General features: G+C 46.1%; 1 pseudogene; it reads right to left on the reverse strand.

Annotated features, from left to right (window-relative positions):
* LOC124025539 overlaps positions 1-20,073 on the reverse strand; it is a 74,865-nt pseudogene extending 54,792 nt beyond the window's left edge.
* Between the last annotated feature and the right edge of the window lie 1,976 nt (positions 20,074-22,049).

Raw genomic sequence — 22,049 nt, forward strand, 5'->3', positions numbered from 1 at the left:
ACGATATGTTGTCTCTTGCCATGATGTGTTTAGTACAATGATTATTGTTTTTTTAATCCCAGCCCCCGTCCCCAAAGGCCCTCATTGTAAATACAAATTTGTTCTTAACTGACTTGCCCAGTTAAATAAAGGTTCATTAAAATAAATAAATAAAACGGTGTGTGTGGGTGTGTAGAACGGTCTACTGAGAAATAATTTAATGTGAGATGACCTATCATGTTCTCCTCTTGTAATGTGAAGGGTAACGCTCCATAACAGGCTGTTAAACAACACTGTAGCGTGTTCCCAGCTGCAGGCTGTGATAGAACAGTTAGTGAGAACTGGAAAATCAAATGGAATCACATAACATCACGGTTCACTGAAAACATGGACGGTCGAGACGGAGGAAGAGACAACGCAGGGACTCATAGCTAAATCCCATCGCCTATAGTACCCAGTCTCTTTCCATTTCAGCTCCGCCCAGTCTCTCTCCATTTCAGCTGCGCCCAGTCTCTCTCCATTTCAGCTCCGCCCAGTCTCTCTCCATTTCAGCTCCGCCCAGTCTCTTTCCATTTAAGCTCCGCCCAGTCTCTTTCCATTTCAGCTCCGCCCAGTCCCTCTCCATTTCAGCTCCGCCCAGTCCCTCTCCATTTCAGCTCCGCCCAGTCTCTCTCCATTTCAGCTCCGCCCAGTCGCTTTCCATTTCAGCTCCGCCCGCTTTCCATTTCAGTCCGCCCAGTCTTTCCATTTCAGCTCCGCCCAGTCTCTTTCCATTTCAGCTCCGCCCAGTCTCTTTCCATTTCAGCTCCGCCCAGTCTCTTTCCATTTCAGCTCCGCCCAGTCTCTTTCCATTTCACCTCCGCCCAGTCCCTCTCCATTTCACCTCCGCCCAGTCCCTCTCCATTTCACCTCCGCCCAGTCCCTCTCCATTTCACCTCCGCCCAGTCCCTCTCCATTTCACCTCCGCCCAGTCCCTCTCCATTTCACCTCCGCCCAGTCCCTCTCCATTTCAACTCCGCCCAGTCCCTCTCCATTTCACCTCCGCCCAGTCCCTCTCCATTTCAGCTCCGCCCAGTCCCTTTCCATTTCCTCTCCATCCATTTCAGCTCCGCCCAGTCCCTCTCCATTTCAGCTCCGCCCAGTCCCTCTCCATTTCAGCTCCGCCCAGTCCCTCTCCATTTCAGCTCCGCCCAGTCCCTCTCCATTTCAGCTCCGCCCAGTCCCTCTCCATTTCAGCTCCGCCCAGTCCCTCTCCATTTCAGCTCCGCCCAGTCCCTCTCCATTTCAGCTCCGCCCAGTCCCTTTCCATTTCAGCTCCGCCCAGTCCCTTTCCATTTCAGCTCCGCCCAGTCCCTTTCCATTTCAGCTCCGCCCGGTCTCTTTCCATTTCAGCTCCGCCCGGTCTCTTTCCATTTCAGCTCCGCCCAGTCTCTTTCCATTTCAGTTCCGCCCAGTCTCTCTCCATTTCAGCTCCGCCCAGTCTCTCTCCATTTCAGTTCCGCCCAGTCTCTCTCCATTTCAGCTCCGCCCAGTCTCTCTCCATTTCAGCTCCGCCCAGTCTCTCTCCATTTCAGCTCCGCCCAGTCTCTCTCCATTTCAGCTCCGCCCAGTCTCTCTCCATTTCAGCTCCGCCCAGTCCTCTCCATTTCAGCTCCGCCCAGTCTCTCTCCATTTCAGCTCCGCCCAGTCTCTCTCCATTTCAGCTCCGCCCAGTCTCTCTCCATTTCAGCTCCGCCCAGTCCCTCTCCATTTCAGCTCCGCCCAGTCCCTCTCCATTTCAGCTCCGCCCAGTCCCTCTCCATTTCAGCCCCGCCCAGTCCCTTTCAGCTCCGCCCAGTCTCTTTCCATTTCAGCTCCGCCCAGTCTCTTTCCATTTCAGCTCCTCCCAGTCTCTTTCCATTTCAGCTCCGCCCAGTCTCTCTCCATTTCAGCTCCGCCCAGTCTCTCTCCATTTCAGCTCCGCCCAGTCTCTCTCCATTTCAGCTCCGCCCAGTCTCTCTCCATTTCAGCTCCGCCCAGTCTCTTTCCATTTCAGCTCCGCCCAGTCCCTTTCCATTTCAGCTCCGCCCAGTCCCTTTCCATTTCAGCTCCGCCCAGTCCCTGTCCATTTCAGCTCCGCCCAGTCCCTCTCCATTTCAGCTCCGCCCAGTCTCTCTCCATTTCAGCTCCGCCCAGTCTCTCTCCATTTCAGCTCCGCCCAGTCCCTTTCCATTTCAGCTCCGCCCAGTCCCTTTCCATTTCAGCTCCGCCCAGTCCCTTTCCATTTCAGCTCCAGCCAGTCCCTTTCCATTTCAGCTCCAGCCAGTCCCTTTCCATTTCAGCTCCAGCCAGTCTCTTTCCATTTCAGCTCCAGCCAGTCTCTTTCCATTTCAGCTCCAGCCAGTCTCTTTCCATTTCAGCTCCAGCCAGTCTCTTTCCATTTCAGCTCCAGCCAGTCTCTTTCCATTTCAGCTCCAGCCAGTCTCTTTCCATTTCAGCTCCAGCCAGTCTCTTTCCATTTCAGCTCCAGCCAGTCTCTTTCCATTTCAGCTCCAGCCAGTCTCTTTCCATTTCAGCTCCAGCCAGTCTCTTTCCATTTCAGCTCCAGCCAGTCTCTTTCCATTTCAGCTCCAGCCAGTCTCTTTCCATTTCAGCTCCAGCCAGTCTCTTTCCATTTCAGCTCCAGCCAGTCTCTTTCCATTTCAGCTCCAGCCAGTCTCTTTCCATTTCAGCTCCAGCCAGTCTCTTTCCATTTCAGCTCCAGCCAGTCTCTTTCCATTTCAGCTCCAGCCAGTCTCTTTCCATTTCAGCTCCAGCCAGTCTCTTTCCATTTCAGCTCCAGCCAGTCTCTTTCCATTTCAGCTCCAGCCAGTCTCTTTCCATTTCAGCTCCAGCCAGTCTCTTTCCATTTCAGCTCCAGCCAGTCTCTTTCCATCCTTACTTGCCAGTGAAGGTAGAACAAACTATTTGAAAACGGAACAACTTTGGCTTCAACTTCCCCTGAACCTTTAACTAAACGGCAATCCTTAAGACCTGTTATCCAACCAGGAAAACACAAAGCAATGTCCTCGTCTCTACCTCCATCTTCCCTGTAGTCTTTTTATAACAAAGCATCTCAAAGTAGTTCAAATCTGCCTAGAATTATCCCTGTGTCTCATCCTATGGAGAGTTGTGTACAGATGGAGTTCTACCCCAGACCAGGGTAATGAGGGCAGGGTCAACTTATTTGATCGTCTGTGGAGATAAATGGCCTCATCCATCTCTCCTGTAACAAGGTCATGCAGAGCGCTGTGTCTCAGCCGTGTCCTTTACAGTGTAATTGGAGTGTGGCTCTGAGGAGGCTGACTGTGTGTGTGTGTGTGTGTGTGTGTGTGTGTGTGTGTGTGTGTGTGTGTGTGTGTGTGTGTGTGTGTGTGTGTGTGTGTGTGTGTGTGTGTGTGTGTGTGTGTGTGTGTGTGTGTGTGTGTGTGTGTGTGTGTGTGTGTGTGTGTGTGTGTGTTGTGTGTGTGTGTGTGTGCCCGAGTGTGTGTAAGTCGGATTGTATGTGTGTATGGGGGGCAGCTCAGTGCTCTGATAAGATGTGACCTCCGTAACCAAGGTATAATAGCGGTGTTGTTGGTCAGTAGGGTTGTGTGTGTGTGGGGAGGGGGGGGGGGTGGAGGAGCTCAGTGCTCTGATAAGACCTGACCTCTGTAGCCAAGGTATAATAGCTGTGTTGTTGGCGAGGAGCATCGTGTCAAACCTCTGTATCAGCCTTCACAGCTCTCCAATAGCATCCCATTCACATGTGGACCACAGACTGATTGTGGTTAACAGTTGGGTGGATATGGTCCTTTCTACTCTTGGGGAACAGAGGAAGGGTTCAACAGCGTAATCAGCAAGGTTATCTGTTCTATAATATGATCATTTAGCAGGCCCTCTTATCCAGAGCAACTTACAGCTAATAGCCTACAGGTAATTCAGTCGTGGTTTAAATCAGTTTTACCCATAACTCTAATTAAACTCCATCCTCCAACCATCTGAGCAATGATCTGAGTGGCACCCTGTAGTCTTACTGGAATATATAAGGTTCTGAGTGGCATCCTGTAGTCTAACTGGAATATATAAGGTTCTGAGTGGCACCCTGTAGTCTTACTGGAATATATAAGGTTCTGAGTGGCATCCTGTAGTCTAACTGGAATATATAAGGTTCTGAGTGGCATCCTGTAGTCTAACTGGAATATATAAGGTTCTGAGTGGCACCCTGTAGTCTTACTGGAATATATAAGGTTCTGAGTGGCATCCTGTAGTCTAACTGGAATATATAAGGTTCTGAGTGGCACCCCGTAGCCTTATGGAATATATAAGGTTCTGAGTGGCACCCCGTAGCCTTATTGGAATATATAAGGTTCTGAGTGGCACCCCGTAGCCTTATTGGAATATATAAGGTTCTGAGTGGCACCCCGTAGCCTTACTGGAATATATAAGGTTCTGAGTGGCACCCCGTAGCCTTACTGGAATATATAAGGTTCTGAGTGACACCCTGTAGTCTAACTGGAATATATAAGGTTCTGAGTGGGACCCTGTCATCTAACTGGAATATATAAGGTTATGATTGGCACCCTGTAGTCTAACTGGAATATATAAGGCTCTGAGTGGCTCCCTGTAGTCTAACTGGAATATATAAGGTTCTGATTGGCACCCTGTAGTCTAACTGGAATATATAAGGTTCTGAGTGGGACCCTGTCGTCTAACTGGGATATATAAGGCTCTGAGTGGCTCCCTGTAGTCTAACTGGAATATATAAGGTTCTGAGTGGCACCCTGTCGTCTAACTGGGATATATAAGGCTCTGAGTGGCTCCCTGTAGTCTAACTGGAATATATAAGGTTCTGAGTGGCACCCTGTCGTCTAACTGGGATATATAAGGTTCTGAGTGGCACCCTGTCGTCTAACTGGGATATATAAGGTTCTGAGTGGCACCCTGTAGTCTAACTGGGATATATAAGGTTCTGAGTGGCACCCTGTCGTCTAACTGGGATATATAAGGTTCTGAGTGGCACCCTGTAGTCTAACTGGGATATATAAGGTTCTGAGTGGCACCCTGTCGTCTAACTGGGATATATAAGGTTCTGAGTGGCACCCTGTAGTCTAACTGGGATATATAAGGTTCTGAGTGGCACCCTGTCGTCTAACTGGGATATATAAGGTTCTGAGTGGCACCCTGTCGTCTAACTGGGATATATAAGGTTCTGAGTGGCACCCTGTAGTCTAACTGGGATATATAAGGTTCTGAGTGGTACCCTGTCGTCTAACTGGGATATATAAGGTTCTGAGTGGCACCCTGTAGTCTAACTGGGATATATAAGGTTCTGAGTGGCACCCTGTCGTCTAACTGGGATATATAAGGTTCTGAGTGGCACCCTGTCGTCTAACTGGGATATATAAGGTTCTGAGTGGTACCCTGTCGTCTAACTGGGATATATAAGGTTCTGAGTGGCACCCTGTCGTCTAACTGGGATATATAAGGTTCTGAGTGGCACCCTGTCGTCTAACTGGGATATATAAGGTTCTGAGTGGCACCCTGTCGTCTAACTGGGATATATAAGGTTCTGAGTGGTACCCTGTCGTCTAACTGGGATATATAAGGTTCTGAGTGGTACCCTGTCGTCTAACTGGGATATATAAGGTTCTGTGTGGTACCCTGTCGTCTAACTGGGATATATAAGCTTCTGAGTGGCACCCTGTCCCTGTCGGCTAACTGGGATATATAAGGTTCTGAGTGGCACCCTGTCGTCTAACTGGGATATATAAGGTTCTGAGTGGCACCCTGTCGTCTAACTGGGATATATAAGGTTCTGAGTGGCACCCTGTCCCTGTCGGCTAACTGGGATATATAAGGTTATGAGTGGCACCCTGTCGTCTAACTGGGATATATAAGCTTCTGAGTGGCACCCTGTAGTCTAACTGGAATATATAAGGTTCTGAGTGGCACCCTGTCCCTGTCGGCTAACTGGGATATATAAGGTTCTGAGTGGCACCCTGTCGTCTAACTGGGATATATAAGCTTCTGAGTGGCACCCTGTCCCTGTCGGCTAACTGGGATATATAAGGTTCTGAGTGGCACCCTGTCGTCTAACAGGGTGCCACTGACTAGCAGAACGTTGTCTAAATGGAATATATCTTGTTCTGAGTGGCAGCACATTGTCTAACTGGAATCCACACTGATCGACAAACCATTATGGGGGCATTGTCATGCTGAAACAGGAAATGGCCTTCCCCAAACTGTTGCCACAAAATTGTATGCACAGAATCGTCTAGAATGTCATTGTTTGCTGTAGCGTTAAGATTTCCCTTCACTGAAACTAAGGGTCCTGAACCATGAAAAACAGCCCCAGACCATTATTCCTCCTCCACCAACTTTACAGTTTGGCACTATGCATTTGGGCAGGTAGCGTTGTCCTGGCATCCGCCAAAACCAGATTTGTTGTCGGACTGCCAGATGGTGAAGTGTGATTCATCACCCCAGAGAACGTCTTTCCACTGCTCCCAATGGGGGCAAGCGCTACACCACTCCAGCCAACGCTTGGCGTTGCAGATGGTGATCTTAGGCTTGTGTGCGGCTGCTCGGCCATGGAAACCCATTTCATGAAGCTCCAGACGAACAGTTACTGTGCTGAAGATGGAAATCGGTTGTGAGTGATGCAACCAAGGATAGATGATTTTTACACGCTACGCGCTTTAGCACTCAGCGAACCCTGACCCCATCTATTGGGGAACAGTTTGAGACGGGACAACTGCTAACGCAGTGCGGTGTTGTAGACATGGGACAACTGCGAGAGAGAGTATTCATTGCTGTGTGACGAAGAGGGGGAAGAGAGTATTCATTGCTGTGTGACGAAGAGGGGGAAGAGAGTATTCATTGCTGTGTGATGAAGAGGGGGAAGAGAATATTCATTGCTGTGTGATGAGGGGGAAGAGAGTATTCATTGCTGTGTGATGAGGGGGAAGAGAGTATTCATTGCTGTGTGATGAGGGGGAAGAGAGTATTCATTGCTGTGTGATGAGGGGGAAGAGAGTATTCATTGCTGTGTGATGAGGGGGAAGAGAGTATTCATTGCTGTGTGATAAGGGGGAAGAGAGTATTCATTGCTGTGTGATGAGGGGGAAGAGAGTATTCATTGCTGTGTGATGAGGGGGAAGAGAGTATTCTCATTGCTGTGTGATGAGGGGGAAGAGAGTATTCTCATTGCTGTGTGATGAGGGGGAAGAGAGTATTCTCATTGCTGTGTGATGAGGGGGAAGAGAGTATTCTCATTGCTGTGTGATGAGGGGGAAGAGAGTATTCTCATTGCTGTGTGATGAGGGGGAAGAGAGTATTCATTGCTGTGTGATGAGGGGGAAGAGAGTATTCATTGCTGTGTGATGAGGGGGAAGAGAGTATTCATTGCTGTGTGATGAGGGGGAAGAGAGTATTCATTGCTGTGAGATGAGGGGGAAGAGAGTATTCTCATTGCTGTGTGATGAGGGGAAAGAGAGTATTCATTGCTGTGTGATGAGGGGGAAGAGAGTATTCATCACTCCACTGGGGCGGCAGCGTAGCCTAGTGGTTAGAGCGTTGGACTAGTAACCGGAAGGTTGCGAGTTAAAACCCCCGAGCTGACAAGGTACAAATCTGTCGTTCTGCCCCTGAACAGGCAGTTAACCCACTGTTCCCAGGCCGTCATTGAAAATAAGAATATGTTCTTAACTGACTTGCCTGGTTAAATAAAGGTAAAAAAAAAAAAAAAAAAAAAAAAAATTGCTGTGTGATGAGGGGGAAGAGAGTATTCTCATTGCTGTGTGATGAGGGGGAAGAGAGTATTCTCATTGCTGTGTGATGAGGGGGAAGAGAGTATTCCCATTGCTGTCATAAAATAAGAATATTTCTTAACTGCTGTGTGATGAGGGGGAAGAGAGTATTCTCATTGCTGTGTGATAAAAATTATTCATTGCTGTGTGATGAGGGGGAAGAGAGTATTCATTGCTGTGTGATAAGGGGGAAGAGAGTATTCATTGCTGTGTGATAAGGGGGAAGAGAATATTCATTGCTGTGTGATAAAGTCGAAATGTTCTGTGTGTCTGAGTTATTGCTGGTCTTAATGTGTGTGTCAGTGTGCTGCAGTGTGTGTGTTATGCCGCAGTGTGCGTCTGTTGCAGTATCTGTGTGTCCCTGAGCAGTGTGGGGGCCCCCTGGTGAGGTGTTCTGGTGGCAGGTCCTGGCGGAGGCTGGGACCCTGTGGTGCTCATTATCTCTGGCAGAGAGAGATGTCCCCTCTCCCTCGTTCTCCTCCCTCCCCGAGCTGACTCACACCATTTCCTCTAACTGGAGTTCAGACAAATGGAACCTATTGGACTGAGCAATGAGCACAAGTTGACTAAATATACCAATAAAGCTTATGGGGACTGGGAGCTGCCAGGAGACTAGGGACATGTGGCAGTGTGTGTGTGTGGTGTTTTTATGAGGGGAGGACAAGGGAAGTGTGTATTACATGGGCATGTGAGTGTGCAGGCTGGGGGATTTGCTTGAGGGGATGCGTTTGTACATCCGTGTGTGTGTGTGTGGTGTGTGTGTGTGTGTGTGTGTGTGTGTGTGTGTGTGTGTGTGTGTGTGTGTGTGTGTGTGTGTGTGTGTGTGTGTGTGTGTGTGTGTGTGTGTAGGAGGAATGGTTTTCACACCTAAGAACACCATCCTGGTTTACAATAGAGACCAGATTGCACAGAGCACTGCAATTACAGCACTAGAAGACTACATGATGACTGATCACATCCATCTTCTCCCTGCCTGCTACCTGTTTACCTTGAGGACTAAAATATACAGCCAGCCATTTCTGACATTTACACCTGATCAATGTTCATGCTTTAATGTTCTGTACATCAATCTCATTGTGTGAAGCCTTTATGCAACGTCTCTGCATTGTAATGTAATAATAGATTGTCTAAATCCATCATGTTCTATTTGATTCTATTCCCTTCGAGAATCATCTCTCCCCATATCCCTGTCCAGACCTAGAATGTGACAAGGACACTTCTAACACACCAATCCCACTGAAAGTCAGTAAGTCACACTCCCACTCGTATAGAAACAGGCTCTCCAGAGAGAAAACCCAGTGCTCTCCAGACCCCACAGTAAATGGATGTAGCATCAAAGTGAACCAAGAGTCTTCTCTCTCTCCATCCATTCTGCCAGGCAGTCAGAGAAACTGCTGGGACAATTCTCACAGGGGGCTCAAATTATTTTCTTCAGCAGCTAGATTAGTAATAGTAGTAGAAGCTTTATTACTTTCCCTTCCTGGGTCGGACTGCAGTTGAGTTATTTAGGAGGACAGTGGAAGGTCATACATCTTTACTGTCAGTTTGTAACACAAAGCCCTCTATGGCTTCCCAATAGGCTTTTTGGAAGACTATGTGAAGGAGAGAGTTTAGCAACATACTGTGGCTTTGAACAGAGCTGCGTTCAGGATGATGATAGTTTTGTGAACCTGTGTTAACCTGAACCAGTGGTAGTGTATTGGGGTCCTACAACAGCCTCAAATCGAGACATGGTGATCAACAGGTGGAATACAATGTTTTAAACTGTTAAAGCTAGAATCCTTCAATGAAACAATAAAGCATAACCACTCTCAAATAACAAATGTAACCACTCAGATTCTAGAGCTATGGATGAAAGGACTGACCATCTATGATATCAAAACGATAGTTTTAACAAAGTGGAGGCTAGTGTTTGTTTACATTGTTTACAAACATAGGAGTAAAAAAACAAGCTTTTATGTTCGGTTTTATTGGGGTTCAACTGTTTAACTAAGCTAATATGTCATTTATAAGTTACATTCTTCAAGAATCAATGGACATACATCATTCATTTATAAGTCCAAAAATGTCTATAAAAACAAAGGATTCTAGCTTTAAATGAATTGGCCTTGTATGCTGGTCAACACCAAAGCATTTAGGTTGACGCTCAAAACATTGCAATCCTGAACGCACCCTCACTTCAAGGGCATCTACAAAAAGCATAGTTAGCACTCAAGCCATTATAATTCTGACTATGATACAAGGCACAAAAACAAAACACCGTTAACTTGGATTGCATAGCTACATTACACAACATATTATTGACTGAGGACCCATCGCTCTTCTTTACTTATCTGGATTAGAGGGTTTTACACCAAACAAATGTTTTCGGAGAGTCCGATGGTCCTCTTTTCATTAGCTTAGCCCCGAGCCATATTTAGCTTTATGACTCCCAAAAAAAACTCCAGCCTGGCCAGTGAGGTTTGTACTCTACCCGCAGGGGGGAACGGAACATGGGCTTGAGCTAAATAGCTCTCCTGTTCTTTTCACGATAACGGCTTTAGTCTAAATCCCGACCAAAACAAACAGTGAGGGAAGAATAAGGCGGCGGTGGTCAGATGCTTGATCATTGTTTTCCCAGCGGCTGGACCAACATACAGCAGCAGCAAGGAATGCATTCTGGGTAATAACCACAGAGAGATCATTCCTGGGACGTCTAACACCCAACGCCTTTTAGGATGGTCCAAGAACAACATGTGGCTCGAACTAAAGCTGGAAGCTGGTAGAAATGACAAAAGATTGGACGGCTACGATTCTGAATGTAGTTAGTTCTGGTATTTCCTTCAAACAGTTCCAAGTCAAAAGACCAGACTCCTACAAAACAGAAGCCAATGCCCCTGTTCTAATACTCTGACAACATCCTTCCTGCCAACCTTTATTCCTCAAAGTAATCAATGACCTGACATCTAACGGTTGGAGTCTCTGTAATGGAACCTTCCCTCCTTCCATTAAACTGTGTTAGAGTAGGGACAGACTTATTTATCTAGGTATTGGAACCCTTCCCTCCTTCCATTAAACTGTGTTACAGTAGGGACAGACTTATTTATCTAGGTATTGGAACCCTTCCCTCCTTCCATTAAACTGTGTTAGAGTAGGGACAGACTTATTTATCTAGGTATTGGAACCCTTCCCTCCTTCCATTAAACTGTGTTACAGCAGGGACAGACTTATTTATCTAGGTATTGGAACCCTTCCCTCCTTCCATTAAACTGTGTTACAGCAGGGACAGACTTATTTATCTAGGTATTGGAACGGGGCCCTGTACCTGGTCAACTTGACTCAACCCTAGCTGCACTCTGGGGGGTTGGAGTCTCTGTAATGGAACCTTCCCTCCTTCCATTAAACTGTGTTACAGCAGTTTAGGGTGGAGGTGATATGGTCCTTGACTAGTCTCTCAAAGCACTTCATGATGACGGAAGTGAGTGCTACGGGGCGGTAGTCGTTTAGCTCAGTTACCTTAGCTTTCTTGGGAACAGGAACAATGGTGGCCCTCTTGAAGCATGTGGGAACAGCAGACTGGTATAGGGATTGATTTAATATGTCCGTAAACACACCGGCCAGCTGGTCTGCGCATGCTCGGAGGGCGCGGCTGGGGATGCCGTCTGGGCCTGCAGCCTTGCGAGGGTTAACACGTTTAAATGTCTTACTCACCTCGGCTGCAGTGAAGGAGAGACCGCATGTTTATGTTGCAGGCCATGTCAGTGGCACTGTATTGTCCTCAAAGCGGGCAAAAAAGTTATTTAGTCTGCCTGGGAGCAAGACATCCTGGTCCGTGACTGGGCTGGGTTTCTTCTTGTAGTCCGTGATTGACTGTAGACCCTGCCACATGCCTCTTGCGTCTGAGCCGTTGAATTGAGATTCTACTTTGTCTCTGTACTGACGCTTCGGTCATGTTACCAGACACCTTGCCCTAATTAAAAGCAGTGGTTCGCGCTTTCAGTTTCACGCGAATGCTGTCATCAATCCACGGTTTCTGGTTAGGGAATGTTTTTAGCGTTGCTATGGGAACGACATCTTCAACGCACGTTCTAATGAACTCGCACACCGAATCAGCGTATTCGTCAAAAATTTTATCTGACGCAATACGAAACATGTCCCAGTCCACGTGATGGAAGCAGTCTGGAGTGTGGAGTCAGCTTGGTCGGACCAGCGTTGGACAGACCTCAGCGTGGGAGCCTCTTGTTTAAGTTTCTGTCTGTAGGCAGAGTCGTGGTCAGCTTTTCCGAAAGGGGGGCGGGGCAGGGCCTTATATGCGTCGCGGAAGTTAGAGTAACAATGATCCAAGGTTTTACCACCCCTGGTTGCGCAATCGATATGCTGATAAAATTTAGGGAGTCAGATTGTTTTCAGATTAGCTTTGTTAAAATCCCCAGCTACAAAGAATGCAGCCTCCGGATAAATGGTTTCCAGTTTGCAAAGAGTTAAATAAAGTTCGTTCAGAGCCCTCGATGTGTCTGCTTGGGGGGGGGGGGGATATATACGGCTGTGATTATAATCGAAGAGAATTCTCTTGGTAGATAATGCGGTCTACATTTGATTGTGAGGAATTCTAAATCAGGTGAACAGAAGGATTTGAGTTCCTGTATGTTTCTTTCATCACACCATGTCTCGTTAGTCATGAGGCATACGCCCCCGCCACTCTTCTTACCAGAAAGATGTTGGTTTCTGTCTGCGCAATGCGTGGAGAAACCCGTTGGCTGCACCGCCCCCGGATAGCATCTTCCCAGTGAGCCATGTTTCCATGAAGCAGAGGACGTTACAGTCTCTGATGTCCCTCTGGAATGCTACCCTTGCTCGGATTTCATCAACCTTGTTGTCAAGAGACTGGACATTGGCAAGAAGAATGCTAGGGAGTGGTGCGCGATGTGCCCGTGTCCTGAGTCTGACCAGAAGACCGCTATGTTTCCCTCTTTTACGAAGTCGTTTTTTTGGGGGGTCGCTGCATGGAATCAATTCCGTTGACCTGTTTGTAAGGCAGAACACAGGATCCGCGTCGCGGAAAACATATTCTTGGTCGTACTGATGGTGAGTTAACGCTGATCTTATATTCAGTAGTTCTTCTCGACTGTATGTAATGAAACGTAAGATGACCTGGGGTACTAATGTAAGAAATAACAAAAAACTGCATAGTTTCCTAGGAACGCGAAGCGAGGCGGCCATCTCTGTCGGCGCCGGAAGTGTGGTGTCTCTGTAATGGAACCCTTCCCTCCTTCCATTAAACTGTGTTACAGTAGGGACAGACTTATCTAGGTATTGGAACGGGGCCCTGTACCTGGTCAACTTGACTCAACCCTATCTGCACTCTGGGGGGTTGGAGTCTCTGTAATGGAACCTTCCCTCCTTCCATTAAATTGTGTTACAGCAGGGACAGACTTATTTATCTAGGTATTGGAACGGGGCCCTGTACCTGGTCAACTTGACTCAACCCTATCTGCACTCTGGGGGGTTTGGGGGGGCTGTAATATGTACACCACGTCTGTGTATTTATTCACCATTACAACTTGATATAGTCCATGACCCTGACGTCTAGCATCGGAGTCAATGTTTTGTCTTTGAGCTATAAAGTATGTGACTTTACTTTTCACATCAATTCATCAGATCTTGCTACCTCACTGCTCTAGTCAAAATCATTTCATACTTATGTTGTTTAATACCAGCTAGCTATCACAATGTACATGTTTCCTATAGTTCCTTCCAAGTGTGGTACTGCTTTCCATACAAGCCATTGTAAACATAAGTCATTGAGACTGATCGTTTCTTTGTATCTTAGGAGATACAGGAATACTATCCCTCCTCCAACCATGTAGGCCAAGAGCTGTTCTTTTAAAGAGATACTTTAGGATTTTGGCAATAAGGTCCTTTATCTACTTTCCCAGTCAGATGAAGAACTCCTGGATGTAATCTGTATGTATCGGTGTCCAGTATGAAGGAAGTGAGAGGTACAGTTGAAGTCAGAAGTTTACATACACCTTAGCCAAATACGTTTAAACTCAGTTTTTCACAATTCATGACATTTAATCCGAGTAAAAATTCCCTGTCAGTTAGGATCACCACTATATTTTAAGAAAGTGAAATGTCAGAATAATAGAGAGTATGACTTATTTCAGCATTTTTATTTCATTCATCACATTCCCAGTGGGGAAATACATTCAATTTGTATTTGGTAGCATTGCCTTTAAATTGTTTAACTTGGGTCAAACGTTTCGGGTTGACTTCCACAAGCTTGCCACAATAAGTTGGGTGAATTTTGGCCCATTCCTCCTGACAGAGCTGGTGTAACTGAGTCAGGTTTGTAGGCCTCCTTGCTCACACAGGTTTTTTCAGTTCTGCCCACAAATGTTTTATATGATTGAGATCAGGGCTTTGTGATGGCCACTCCAATACCTTGACTTTGTTGTCCTTAAGCCATTTTGCCACAACTTTGGAAGTATGATTGGGGTCATTGTCCATTTGGGAGACCCATTTGCGACCAAGCTTTAACTTCCTGACTGATGTCTTGAGATGTTGCTTCAATATATCCAGATACTTTTCCTACCTCATGATGGCATCTATTTTGTGAAGGGCACTGGTCCCTCCTGTAGCAAAGCACCTCCACAACATGATGCTGTCACCTCCCCAACATGATGCTGTCACCTCCCCATGCATCACGGTTGGGATGGTGTTCTTCGGCTTGCAAGCATCCCCTTTTTCCTCCAAACATAATGATGGTCATTATGGCCAAACAGTTATATTTTTGTTTCATCAGACCAGAGGACATTTCTCCAAAAAGTACGATCTTTGTCCTCATGTGCAGTTGCAAACCCTAGTCTGGCTTTTTTAGAGCGGTTTTGGAGCAGTGGCTTCTTCCTTGCTGAGCGGCCTTTCAGGTTATATCGATATAGGACTAGTTTTACTGTGGATATACACTGCTCAAAAAATAAAGGGAACACTAAAATAACACAATCTAGATCTGAATGAATTAAATATTCTTATTAAATACCTTTTTCTTTACATAGTTGAATGTGCTGACAACAAAATCACACAAAAATGATCAATGGAAATAAAATGTATCAATCCATGGAGGTCTGGATTTGGAGTCACACTCAAAATTAAAGTGAAAAACCACACTACAGGCTGATCCAACTCTGATGTAATGTCTTTAAAACTGTTCCCAGGCCATCATTGAAAGTAAGAATGTGTTCTTAACTGACTTGCCTGGTTAAATAAAGGTAAAATAAAAAAATTAAAATAAAAAACAAGTCAAAATGATGCTCAGTAGTGTGTGTGGCCTCCACGTGCCTGTATGACCTCCCTACAACGCCTGGGCATGCTCCTGATGAGGTGGCAAATGGTCTCCTGAGGATCTCCTCCAAGACCTGGACTAAAGCATCCGCCAATTCCTGGACAGTCTGTGGTGCAACGTGGCGTTGGTGGATGGAGCGAGACTTGATGTCCCAGATGTGCTCAATAGGATTCAGGTCTGGGGAACGGGCGGGCCAGTCCATAGCATCAATGCCTTCCTCTTGCAGGAACTGCTGACACACTCCAGCCACATGAGGTCTAGCATTGTCTTGCATCAGGAGGAACCCAGGGCCAACCGCACCAGCATATGGTCTCACAAGGGGTCTGAGGATCTCATCTCGGTACCTAATGGCAGTCAGGCTACCTCTGGCAAGCACATGGAGGGTTGTGTGCGACCCCCCAAAGAAATGCCACCCCACACCATGATTGACCCACCGCCAAACCGGTCATGCTGGAGGACGTTGCAGGCAGCAGAACGTTCTACACGGCGTCTCCAGACTCTGTCATGTCTGTCACATGTGCTCAGTGTGAACCTGCTTTCATCTGTGAAGAGCACAGGGCGCCAGTGGCAAATTTGCCCATCTTGGTGTTCTCTGGCAAATGCCAAACGTCCTGCACGGTGTTGGGCTGTAAGCACAACTCCCACCTGTGGACGTCGGGCCCTCATACCACCCCCATGGAGTCTGTTTCTGACCGTTTGAGCAGACACATGCACATTTGTGGCCTGCTGGAGGTAATTTTGCAGGGCTCTGGCAGTGCTCCTCCTGCTCCTCCTTGCACAAAGGCGGAGGTACCGGTCCTGCTGCTGGGTTGTTGCCCTCCTACGGCCTCCTCCACATCTCCTGATGTACTAGCCTGTCTCCTGGTAGCGCCTCCATGCTCTGGACACTACGCTGACAGACACAGCAAACCTTCTTGCAACAGCTCGCATTGATGTTTCATCCTGGATCAGCTGCACTACCTGAGCCACTTGTGTGGGTTGTAGACTCCGTCTCATGCTACCACTAGAGTAAAGCACCACCAGCATTCAAAAGTGACCAAAGCATCAGCCAGGAAGCATAGGAACTGAGAAGTGGTCTGTGGTCACCACTTGCAGAACCACTCCTTTATTGGGGGTGTCTTGCTAATTGCCTATAATTTCCACCTGTTGTCTATTCCATTTGCACACCAGCATGTGAAATGTATTGTCAATCAGTGTTGCTTCTTAAGTGGACAGTTTGATTCCACAGAAGTGCGATTGACTTGGAGTTACTTAAACAACACAATGTGTTCCCTTTTTTTGAGCAGTGTAGATATTTTTGCACCCGTTTCCTCCAGCATCTTCACAAGGTCCTTTGCTGTTTTTCTGGGAATGATTTGTACTTTTCGCACCAAAGTACGTTCATCTCTAGGAGACAGAACGTGTCTCCTTTCTGAGCGGTATGATGGCTGCGTGGTCCCATGGTGTTTATACTTGGGTACTATTGTTGGTACCTTAAGTCGTTTGGAAATTGCTCCCAAGGATGAACCAGACTTGTGGAGGTCTACAATTTTTTTTCTGATGTCTTGGCTGATTTCTTTTGATTTTCCCATGATGTTAAGCAAAGAGGCACTGAGTGTGGAGGTAGGCCTTGAAATACTTCCACAGGTACCTCCAATTGACTCAAATGACGTCAATTAGCCTATCAGAAGCTTCTAAAGCCATGATATCATTTTCTGGAATTTTCTAAGCTGTTTAAAGGCACAGTCAACTTAGTGTATGTAAACTTCTGTGATACAGTAAATTATAAGTGAAATAATCTGTCTGTAAACAATTGTTGGAAAAATTACTTGTGTTATGCACAAAGTAGATGTCCTAACAGACTTGCCAAAACTATAGTTTGTTGAAAAACAAGTTTTAATGACTCCAACCAAAGTTTATGTAGACTTCAACTGTAGTTTCTCGAGCCAATGCTAACTAGTGTTAGCACATGAACTGGATGTCTACAGGAAAGTAATTGCGCCAACACTAGCAAACTCCCAACTGCACACAGAAACATACAAATGGTATCCGCAAGTTCATCTGACTCTGTGGATACATTGACTCGTTAACAACATCCTGAAACTATCCCCTTAATACAGTCACTACTAGACTTAAGTTTGAATAAGTGATGAATTGTGCTAAACCACCAAGGTTAATAGGGGAATTAGCTTTGGTTGCTGTGAAGAGAGCAAACAGGGAAGAAACTAACTATGCAGGCTTCCCATGGCTAAATCAATTATGGTCCATGTTCAACTTTAATATACATCTTTAACATGGCAACAAGCAATTAAATGTATCCACTGGGGGACCACTTAGTAGAGTGCATTGAAATAGAACTGTAATGTTTAAACTGTCTAACTGAGCCAGAGGTACAGTAGAGGAGATGTCTTGGAGCTATGTAGTGTTTTCCGTTGCATAAAGGTGCAACTTGAAGAATTCCTGATAAATTTGGTCCAATTATTTTCTTGACATTCAATCTACTTGAAATGGGGAAGCCTCTGTGGCTCTACCTTCTTAGTCACCCAGATAAGAGCTATTCTAGCTTTTTAGAAGCTCGCCATTGGTTAGCAGAGACAACCATCCAATCACGATTCTAACTGGCCAAACTGAATAACACGCGTCACACAATGGTGAGTGAATAACACTCGTCACACACTGGCGAGTGCTGAGTTCACGCCAGAGCCCTAGTGGGGCCTCGCTGTCACACACAGAACAAACAGACTGGAACATGGAGAGAGGCTTTCTGTCTAACAGACCATCTCACATGACAACACACACACAGGCACAGTATGAGCATCTACACGGGCAGACACTCATGGTCCCATCCATCCACACTCTCGTTCATGATCCCAAAAAGATAGGCAAATCCCCAAATCCCATAAAGCAGTGAAAAGGGATGTTTCCTTCCCCATTACCTGTCTGTGCCCAAAATATCTCATGGAACGTTTCTTTTACTTCCTGAAAATGGCAGGTTGATGACGTTGGGGCGACCGACTGGGAGAGATCAGGAAGGCAATATGTCACAGTTCAAACACCCAGAGATTCTTATCAGACTCCCACTGCCTCAGCTCTAGAGGGCCATTTACAGCCACTATTCTGGACTGTGGGTGGACAAAACATCAAGTCTCATCTTCTAGTTTCCCATCTCAATTCCACATTAGAGGAAACATTTCACACCCCACTGAGCTGGCTCCTATCTCAAATTTAAATATAGAAATAAATATTCCCTCTGTACAGGCAGGCTATTCAACTTTCACTGGACCCAGGGCTTGTCCTGCCTATGAAGAGCACATGGAAAGAAAACAGCAGGCACACATTTCCACCACCCAGAATTTCTCACACACACGTTACCTAACATATATAAATGCATTAAGGAACTCACAGACACACACACATTTCAGTCCTGGAGAAAGGACCATTTAACACCAAGAACCCTCAACCCAGGCCTCCGCAGTGCAACAATGGCACAGGCTCTGTAATTAAAACCTGCTGTGTCCTCTGGCCTCATTTACTGTCTTGCCAGCTCCAATAAAGGAGGAGACATTGCAGCGCAGCCACACAGCCTGGTCCCTCTACCCTGGCAGAGAGGGCCCCTGGAGCCATTACACACACTCTCGTGTAACTATGTGTGTGTGTGTGACTATGTGTGTGTGACTATGTGTGTGTGTGTGTGTGTGTGACTATGTGTGTGTGTGTGTGTGTGTGTGTGTGTGTGTGTGTGTGTGTGTGTGTGTGTGTGTGTGTGTGTGTGTGTGTGTGTGTGTGTGTGTGTGTGTGTGTGTGTGTGTGTGTGTGTGTGTGACCTGTGTGTGTGTGTGACCTGTGTGTGTGTGTGACCTGTGTGTGTGTGTGACCTGTGTGTGTGACCTGTGTGTGTGACCTGTGTGTGTGACCTGTGTGTGTGACCTGTGTGTGTGACCTGTGTGTGTGACCTGTGTGTGTGACCTGTGTGTGTGACCTGTGTGTGTGACCTGTGTGTGTGTGACCTGTGTGTGTGACCTGTGTGTGTGACCTGTGTGTGTGACCTGTGTGTGTGACCTGTGTGTGTGACCTGTGTGTGTGACCTGTGTGTGTGACCTGTGTGTGTGACCTGTGTGTGTGACCTGTGTGTGTGACCTGTGTGTGTGACCTGTGTGTGTGTGTGTGACCTGTGTGTGTGTGTGTGACCTGTGTGTGTGTGTGTGACCTGTGCGCGTGTTGCGTGTGACCTGTGCGCGTGTTGCGTGTGACCGCATGCCTGTCCTCATTGGTCCGTGGGAATGAAGTGAAGTGAGGCCTAGTGAGACTAGGTGAGACCGTATCTGCCATGTCAAACTAAAGCCATGGGACTGTTGTTTCAGGAGAACTAGCCATCTTTAAAAATGAGTGACAAGCAACTCCACTGAATCAGAATAGATTTTGAGTAAACAGCAAAGCAACAACACTTTTTTCAAAGTTCTAGGTTCACAACTTGGAAATCAAACCAAATTATGGGTTGGTGTGGAGAGTGGAGAATACACCCTGTCTTGTTTTGATTCAGAGTTGTGTGTGTGTGTGTGTGCGCACAATCCCCTTAAGCAAAGCAGCCAACCGCAGTCCTCAAACTGTTCAATTCAATTCAACAGACAAGCAACAGCTGCCTGTAGGGCCCCTCAATCATTCTGCAGTGAAAACCACCACACTAATCATGACAAAGTCCTCCACCACACTAATCATGACAAAGTCCTCCACCACACTAATCATGACAAAGTCCTCCACCACACTAATCATGACAAAGTCCTCCACCACACTAATCATGACAAAGTCCTCCACCACACTAATCATGACAAAGTCCTCCACCACACTAATCATGACAAAGTCCTCCACCACACTAATCATGACAAAGTCCTCCACCACACTAATCATGACAAAGTCCTCCACCACACTAATCATGACAAAGTCCTCCACCACACTAATCATGACAAAGTCCTCCACCACACTAATCATGACAAAGTCCTCCACCACACTAATCATGACAAAGTCCCACCACACTAATCATGACAAAGTCCTCCACCACACTAATCATGACAAAGTCCTCCACCACACTAATCATGACAAAGTCCTCCACCACACTAATCATGACAAAGTCCTCCACCACACTAATCATGACAAAGTCCTCCACCACACTAATCATGACAAAGTCCTCCACCACACTAATCATGACAAAGTCCTCCACCACACTAATCATGACAAAGTCCTCCACCACACTAATCATGACAAAGTCCTCCACCACACTAATCATGACAAAGTCCTCCACCACACTAATCATGACAAAGTCCTCCACCACACTAATCATGACAAAGTCCTCCACCACACTAATCATGACAAAGTCGTCCACCACACTAATCATGACAAAGTCGTCCACCACACTAATCATGACAAAGTCGTCCATTGGGTCACATCACATCATTTGGTTTATTTCTCGGAAACAAATCTGTACAGAAACTTGCCACAAAGCCTACATCACATTCATTTGGGTGAAAAGGCATTAGGTCTTTCGAAAGAGAGACTTTTTATTGTAGAAATGTCCATCAATTGTGCCCTATACATTTGTATCCATGTCCTTCAAAATAAAATAAAAGCCCTTTTCCTGAGGCAGCCAATTGAGCGTTTATTTTGTCCAATTGTCAGGAGAACCAATTAATGTCACACTTTACCGGAGCTTCTGCACAACATGTCAATACAATTGAGCCATTTTAGCAGGAGCTCTCATCCAGAGTGCCTTCCAGTAGTGAGTTACCTACTGGTCCCCGTGGGAATCAACCCACAACCCTGGCCAGCGACATGCTCTACCAACTGAGCCACACAGGATGTTGTGGAGGAAGATAAAACATGAATAAGTGTGTACCCTTTATATTTCTGTAACACTTTGGGAACGATAAATATGAGATTAACACTTCCTAGTCACATCAACACAGAGAGAGAACAGGAGAATAAAATAAACAGGGGGGTTGATTTCACTCTGACTCACAGTCCACAGGCCAACTACCTCTGTAGGCTACTTACTATCTAACATTGTACTGCAACAGGCTATTCTGATGGGTGGTTTTGATACAATGCTACGTGTAATGCTACACGTAATGCCTGTAATGGTTTGGTGTCTATCTACAGTATATTGATGATACCATATCAAGAGCTACAATAGTATGTGTCCTGGGGAAAGTTGAACTCTGGGTGTTCGGGTGTTAAATTATAGAGAGATCGTAGGTGGATATTAACGTTTGACACTCAGACTCATTTGGATCTAAACCATTTGCTAACTGATAACGGTATGTGGCATTTGGATCTGAACCATTTGCTAACTGATAACGGTATGTGACATTTGGATCTGAACCATTTGCTAACTGATAACGGTATGTGACATTTGGATCTGAACCATTTGCTAACTGATAACGGTATGTGACATTTGGATCTGAACCATTTGCTAACTGATAACGGTATGTGACATTTGGATCTGAACCATTTGCTAACTGATAACGGTATGTGACATTTGGATCTGAACCATTTGCTAACTGATAACGGTATGTGACATTTGGATCTGAACCATTTGCTAACTGATAACGGTATGTGACATTTGGATCTGAACCATTTGCTAACTGATAACGGTATGTGACATTTGGATCTGAACCATTTGCTAACTGATAACGGTATGTGACATTTGGATCTGAACCATTTGCTAACTGATAACGGTATGTGACATTTGGATCTGAACCATTTGCTAACTGATAACGGTATGTGACATTTGGATCTGAACCATTTGCTAACTGATAACGGTATGTGACATTTGGATCTGAACCATTTGCTAACTGATAACGGTATGTGACATTTGGATCTGAACCATTTGCTAACTGATAACGGTATGTGACATTTGGATCTGAACCATTTGCTAACTGATAACGGTATGTGACATTTGGATCTGAACC

Source organism: Oncorhynchus gorbuscha, unplaced genomic scaffold (genome assembly GCF_021184085.1).
Source record: "Oncorhynchus gorbuscha isolate QuinsamMale2020 ecotype Even-year unplaced genomic scaffold, OgorEven_v1.0 Un_scaffold_2275, whole genome shotgun sequence".
Classification (NCBI taxonomy): domain Eukaryota; kingdom Metazoa; phylum Chordata; class Actinopteri; order Salmoniformes; family Salmonidae; genus Oncorhynchus; species Oncorhynchus gorbuscha.